At 42.1% G+C, this 7,575-nt stretch overlaps 1 pseudogene; it reads right to left on the reverse strand.

The window, feature by feature from the left end:
- Nucleotides 1–3,882: 3,882 nt before the first annotated feature.
- Nucleotides 3,883–4,160, reverse strand: LOC102859550 (annotated as a pseudogene).
- Nucleotides 4,161–7,575: the final 3,415 nt, after the last annotated feature.

Below are 7,575 nucleotides of genomic sequence, written 5' to 3' on the forward strand. Positions count from 1 at the left end.
TAAAAAAAAGAAAATGATGGTGCAATAACAATTCAGATGAGAGGCTGGAGGATGGGAAAGTGGCAGAACCTGTCATTTTTCTAACATTATTACTGGTCTTAGAACCCCCTTCTTTACTGCCTAACTTCATGCTAAAATCAAGAGATCCTCTTTGGGTTTTGTTGTTGTTGTTGTTGGCTGTTGTCATGTGCCATGAAGTCACCTATGACTCATACAGGCAGCCCTAAATGCTGCTCTATCCTGTACCAATCTTATTGTCTCTGATACACCTACCTCCATTACCCCAGTCACTGAATCAATCCATCTCATCGAGGGTCTTCCTCTTGTACTGTTTCTCCACCCTCCCAAGCATGACGTTCCTCTCCAAGGACTGATCTCGCCTTGCAATATGTTCAAATTATGTCAGACAAAGCTTCAGAATCTTTGCCTCCAAGGAGCAAAGCCTGATTTCACCCTCTCCAGGATGAACTTGTTTGTGCTCTTAGCAGTCCATGGTATATTCAATACTCTTCTCTAATACCACAGCTCAAAGGCACCAATTCTCTTTCTATCATCCCTAGTCATTGTTCAGCTCTCTGCTGCATAGCAAGTAATTGCAAAGACTATGGACTGAATCAGGCACACCTTACTCTCCAGACTGACATCGTTGCTCTTCGGCACTTTGGAGAAGTCTCTGATGGCATACTTTCCAAATGCAAATCTTTTAATTTCCTGGATGCTGATACCAAAAGGGTTGATTGTGGATCTAAGCAAATTAAAGCTGTTAAAAAATCTCAATCTCCTCACCTTCTATCATGATTGATTAGCCCAGTGGAGAGAATCTTTGTTTTCTTGATGTTGAGCTTCAATCCATATTGAAGACTGCAGTCCTTGATCTTCTGTAGCAAGTGCCTCCTCAAGAAGATCAAGAGATCCTCTTTGGGTTTTGTTGTTGTTGTTGGCTGTTGTCATGTGCCATTTAAGTTACCTATGACTCACACAGGCAGCCCTAAACTGAGGTCCTCCTCAGCTTAAGCAAGTAAGGTTGTGTCATCTCCATAATGCAGATTGTTGATGAGTCTTCCTCCAATCCTGATGCCACATTCCTCCTCATATAACCCAGCCTCCCTGATAATCTGTTCTGCATACAGGTTGAAAATGTATGGAGATAAGACACGTCTCAGGCGTACACCCTTCCCAGTTTTGAACCATGCAGTGTTTCCTGCTCTGTTCTGATGACTGTCTCCTGGTACAAACATAGGTTTCACAAAAGCATGATCATGTATTCTGTGATGCCCATTCTCCTTAGTTAGACACAGTTTATTGTGGTCTACACCATCAAATGCCTTTGCATAGTCTATGAATCACAGATAGATATTCCTCTGTTACTCCCTGCTTTATGCAAAGGTATTTGGCTGTGTGAATTATAACAAATTATGGCTAAAATTGAGAAGAACGGGAACCCCAGAACACTTAATTATTCTTATGTGAAACCTATACAATAGATCATGAAGCTGCCCTCTGTACAGAGCAAAAGAACATAGTAGCAATTAGAGAGATGCAAATCAAAACACTGAGATACTGTCTCTGCCTAGTAGCAATGACAACGTTTAACAGGACAGTAAACAATAAATGCTGATAAGATTACAGAGATATTAGAGCTATCATCTACTATTGCAGAGAATGCACAATGGGTAGCTGTTTGGCATTTCCTCAAAAAGTTGAATATATCCCATTAGACTCAACTATTCCATTACTGGGAATACACTTCAAGAAAACCAGAGCTAAGACAAGAAATGTTATATACATACATGTTTGTTGTTATTCTTGTTGTTATTGTTCTTGTGTATCACTGAGTCAAAATCTATGTCCCTCTCCAAGAACTGGTCCTTCCTTGCAACATGTCCAAAGTATGTCAGACAAAGATTCAGAATCCTTGCCTCCAAGGAGCAGCCTAGTTTAACCCTCTCTAGGACAAAATTATTTGTTCTCTTAGCAGTCCACGGTATGTTCAATACTCTTCTCCAGCACCACAACTCAAAGGCGCCAATTCTCCTTCTATCATCCCTAGTCATTGTGAGCTCTCTAATGCATAGCAAATATTTGTAAAGACTATGGCCTAGATCAGGCACACCTTAGTCTCTAGACTGATATCTTTGCTCTTCAGTATTTTGGAGAAGTCTCTGACAACAAACTTTGCCAATGCAATTAATTTTTTAATTTTAGCTGACCCTTTTAAGTAATAGCTGACTCTCCAGGGGGGTTTAAGAGTCAATTTAATCACACAGGATGAGATTGCCCATCTTTCTCACATGGAGCAGTTGGTGGATTCCAACACATGCCTTCAGGATTCCAGAGAAGTTCCTTACCAGTAGGCCACCAGAGCATTATTTACAATAGCAGGAAGATGAACACAGTCCAAATGCTTATCAACAAACAAATGAATACACAAATTGTAGTATATTCACACACTGGAATATTGAGCAGCATTAAAAAGCAGTGAAGAATGAGAAAAATACTACATAACATGGACAAAACTACAGAATACTATCCGAAGCGAAATAACTCAGTCAAAAGGACGAACAGTGTATTAAGACCACTGCTATGAAAGTAGAAGGGTTATTGGTGGGGTAGGAGGCAGGGTGGGGAGCGTAGAAACGGAATGTACAGATAATGAAAAACGTGAAGGGGCAGGGGCCTTTCCAGGTTGTGGGAAGCATGCATGGATGGACAATAAAAGAATTGTGATTAGCAACTTATAATCGAATATGCAAAACAGTTCAAATGGGGAGAGAGAAGGAGAATGAGGGGAGAGGAATAGGGCGAAAGGAAAAGCTCAGGGTGTCAGAGAACAGTGGATGGATGGTTGTTGTTATTGTTGTTATATGCCATCAAGTAGCCTGTGACCCATAGCGACCCTATGTACAACACCTTTGAAGCCTGCTCTATCCTAAGCCAGTCTCACTGACTCCGACAGTGAGACATCCATTACCCAAGTTAGTGTATCAATCCATCTCAACTGGGGTCTTCTTCTCCTGCACTGTCCCTCCACTTTTCCAAGCATAATGTCCTTCTTCAAAGATCGGTCTGCCCTGGCCACATGCCCAAAGTGTGTGAGACAGAGCTTCAAAATCCTAGCCTCCAAGGAGAAACTTGGATTCATCCTCTCCAGGGCAGATCTGTTTGTTCTTTCGACAGTACATGATACGTTCAATACCCTTCTTCAGCACTACAACTCAAAGGTATCAATTCTTCTGTCATCCTTAGTCATTGTCCAGACTTCTGATGAATGGCAGGTAATTGTGAAGGCCGTGGCCTAAATCAGGGTCATCTTATTCTCTAGACTGACATCATTGCTTCTCAGTACTTTGGACAGGTCCCTAACCTCAGATCTTCCCAGTGTAGTTCATCTTTTGATTTCCTGACTACTGGTGCCAAGAGTGTTGATTGTGGAGCTGAGCAAGCGATAACTATTAACAATCTCAATCTCTTCTCCATCCATCATGGAGCTGCCAATTGGTCCAGTGGTGAGACTCTTTGTCTTCTTGATGTTGAGCTTCCATTCATATTGAAGGATGCAGTCCTTGACCTTCTGCAGCAAGCGCTGCTTCAGGTCGTCCTCAGTTTCAGCAAGCAAGAGTACACAAACTCTTTTCAAGCCTGTTTTTCTCATGACTGTTAATGTCCCACTAGCCAAGGAAAGTCTCGTACTCGACCCAGATTTCTTTTTTTTTTTTACATTTAAAAGAAAGTGCTTTTTATTTAACAAAAATAAAACTCATATACATGATAATACCACACTTTCAACAACAATAAAATAAATGAACCATAGATATCGATGAAATGAAAGATAATCTAGTAGGCACAGGGGATAATTCTCAAATTAATGGGGAGGTTTCTAAACTACACCTGATCATTGGTGACTCGTGCAAACGAATAACCTGAGAGGGTAATAGAGCGTAAAAGTAAACTGCAAGTGAGGATAATATTGGCCACATCACTGTACCACATCTATAATGCAGGAACATCCTACCTCGCCCTGGAAAGCTTTCTACATACTGAGGTAAGAGCGGGAAGGAGGTACAGAGATGTGTTTGCCTGTTCATTCTGAAAAGTCCCTCAGAGTTAACCACCATGTCATTTTTTGTTTACCAGGAATCATTACATAATCCAATAATCCAATTTCAACATCCTACAACAGTGACCTACCTCCTAGTTAGATGTTCCAGAAGTGAGTGTCTGAGATCCTCATGCAAGAAGATGATTTGATCTTGTTGGACTGTGTAAATCATTACGAGTTGATTACAACTGAAAAGAATAAGTTTTAGAGCTTCAAAGATAAGAGCATGGCTAGTGATCTTTTGCATTATACAGGGACAGAGACACTTGGTAATATAGAACCTGTTTATCAGTCTACCAATGGGCATCGAACTGAGCACTGGGTTCACAGGTTAGGGCATGGATGCTGGGATTACTGGCTTCTCCTCATTGCATCTTCAACATGCTGGAGCAGTTCGACGTCCAGTTCCCAGCACATCGGTTCCAGAGGAATTTATTTTAGAATAATTCCACTTTCACTGTGCTTCAGGAGTCGAAATTCTTCCTTTCTTTCCTTTTCTAGTCTCTTCAAAACCTTTTCCTTGTCTCTAAAGAGCAACAAAAAGTTTTGATGTTCAGATCCATTGTCTTCATCCTTAGATTTACCTACTCCTGTGAGGTCACTAACACAGGAGATTTCCACACCAATCACAGAGAGAGCCTGCGCTAGATTTAAGAGCAGTCTCCACTTCTTTTTTCATGAGGGGACGGGGATCTTCTCCAATGTCAACACAGAAGGACATTAATGAGAGGAGGAGTAGAATTTGTATCCATTTGTACACTGTCCCACGGGAAGTAAAGCTTTATGTACTGCACAAATCAAAATATGGAAACCAATGAGCAAAACAAGCTTGCCCTATCCGTCTTCATTCTGTAGGAATGATTTTTTTTTTTAAAGCCCACTCAGGTAATATATCTAAACCTCTTATTCTCTGCAAGATTCTAAGTAAATAGGCTAGCAAAAGTGACTCTGTCACCCAACTAAATAGACATTTATCTGGCCTCCCCAGCCTTGGTCATCTGCCCTTTAAAATGCAGTCATTGTAGATAGAGGCCCCAGTGCAGCCCACAGACCTTGGAAAGGCAGGCTTGCCTTTCCGTGTAACGCGCTCTGTTGATAGTTGGAACAGTTCAAAGTGGGATAATTTAAAGCTCTTATTTAACTCACAGAGTTCATTTGTCTTTTGATCCACCTTCCACTCTGACAAATGCTCTCTTTCCTATCACATTCAAACACACACCCCCTTCAGAAGCAAGTAAACTCATCCCCTGCCAAGGAATGGATTTTTTCCTTATTGCTCTATCTGAGTGATAAAAGGGTTTAATGTCCCAAGTTCGTTTTTCACCAGCTAACTCAGATAGACCCGACACAGTGAAGCGCCTAAGCTCTTTCTCCAGTTATTAAACTGTTATCCCTAATGCCTTTGGAGACTCGGCCTAGCAGCAATAATTCTGAGGGCACTTCCTATTAAATCTGCATTTTGCAGGGAGAGATAAAGCCGGCGAGTTGGAGTCTGTTTAGAAGATGACTGTGAGCTGCTGCAGACTGGTGCTGTCAGCAGTTTTACCCCAGCAGGAAGGCCGGGCGCTGTTGTCCCTCGCAGTTCCCATCCCAGGTACATTTGCCAGTTTTGCAGACTTTCCTACAACAAAACCACTACCAAGGCTACTCGGCAGTATCCTGGGATGGTTTTGTTGTGTCTGTAATGTGAAAATGCAAAGAACCAACCCAAAATGCTAGAGGCCAAGGAAGTGTCCAGATGGGTCCATGTCATTGTCTTAGTTGTCATCAGCTTAGTGCCAATTCACAGTGACTTTAACAGAACAAAATGCTTCTCAAGCATCACTGTCTTGCTTGTTCTTCAGGTTTTCCATTGACTGATTTCTAAAGTAGTTCACCAGGTCTTTCTTCCTAGCCTGTCTGAGTCTAGAAACTCTATTGAAACCTATGTACTATGAGTAACCCTGCTAGTATTTTAGATGTTGTTGTTCTTGTTGTTATGTGTTGTCGAGTCACCTGTGACTCGTAGCGACCCTATGTACAATAGCCCTGAACCCTGCTCTATCCTGTGCCAATCTTACTATCTCTGACACACCTACCCCATTACCCCAATCACTGAATCAGTCCATCTCACTGAGGGTCTTCCTCTCTTGTGCTGTCCCTCCAGCCTCCCAAGCACGACGTCCCTCTCCAAGGGCTGGTCCTTCCTTGCAACATGTCCAAATTATGTCAGAATGAAGCCTCAGAATCCTTGCCTCCAAGGTGCAGCCTGGTTTCACCCTCTCCAAGATGAACATGTTTGTTCTCCTAGCAGTCCATGGTATATTCAATACACTTACCCAACACCACAGCTCAAAGGTATCGATTCTTCTTCTATCATCACTAGTCATTTTTTAGCTTTCTGATGCATAGCAAGTAATTGCAAAGACTATGGCCTGGATCAGGCACACCTTAGTCTCCAGACTGATATCATTGCTCTCTGGTACTCTGGAAAGGTCCCTGACAACAGACTCTACTAATGCAATTAATTTTTTTTATTTTCTAGCTGCTGGTACCAACAGTGTTGATTGTGGAGCCGAGCAAACTAAAGCGGTGAACAATCTCAATTTCTTCACTGTCTGTTATGCTGCTGCCAATTGGCCCAGTGGTGAGAATCTTTGTTTTCTTGAGGTTGAACTTCGATCCATCTTGAAGATTACAGTCCTTGACTTTCTGCAGCAAGCACTTCAGGTCCTCCTCAGTTTCAGCAAGCAGCGTTGTGTCATCTCCATAAATGTAGGTTGCTGATGAGTCTTCCTCCAATCCTGATGTCACCTTCCTCATAGCAAAACTTCCAGCAGAATGGAAATACAGACACCATCACCACACTATAAACTGGCAAATAGGTGGTCAAGATAGACCTATATAATGCCAAACTGAAATGTATGTACTTTGGTGTAACACATAAATTAAGCTCAATTCATTTCTATTGGGTCAGAATCAACTCATACCTGACCCTCCAGCAGATTTTCAGAGGCTATAAATTGCATAACAGGAGATTGCCCATCTTTCTCCCTGGAGCATCTAGTGAACCTGAATCACCTGTCTTTGGGTTGGCATCCCAAATCTCTACCCAAGGGGGTCTCCAAAATGGCTTTGCATATCCCAGTAGGGCACAGGACCAAGATTTGTGCTCATTTGTTACTAGAAAGAAAAAGATAGAGAAGGAAAGAATCCTTTTTTAAAATGTATTGCCATCAAGCCAGGACCAACTCTTAGCTGATCCTCCATTGGATTTCTTAGAGAAAATCCACAATGGAGGAGACTACTCATCTTTCCCCCAAGTAGCTGCTGGTGGGTTTAAACTGCCACTCTATATGGACTAAGCCACCAGAGCTTTTCAATATACAGGTAGGTACCAGCATTCTCACTCTGCCTTATGTCTCATGAGCTATGTGGGGCCAAACAGGAAGAGGGAGGGGCTTGTAAAAGAGGCTTTCTCACTCTTGGGCTTGGAT

The sequence above is a fragment of the Elephantulus edwardii genome, unplaced genomic scaffold (assembly GCF_000299155.1).
Source record: "Elephantulus edwardii isolate Elephantulus edwardi_28Jun2011 unplaced genomic scaffold, EleEdw1.0 scaffold00330, whole genome shotgun sequence".
NCBI lineage: Eukaryota > Metazoa > Chordata > Mammalia > Macroscelidea > Macroscelididae > Elephantulus > Elephantulus edwardii.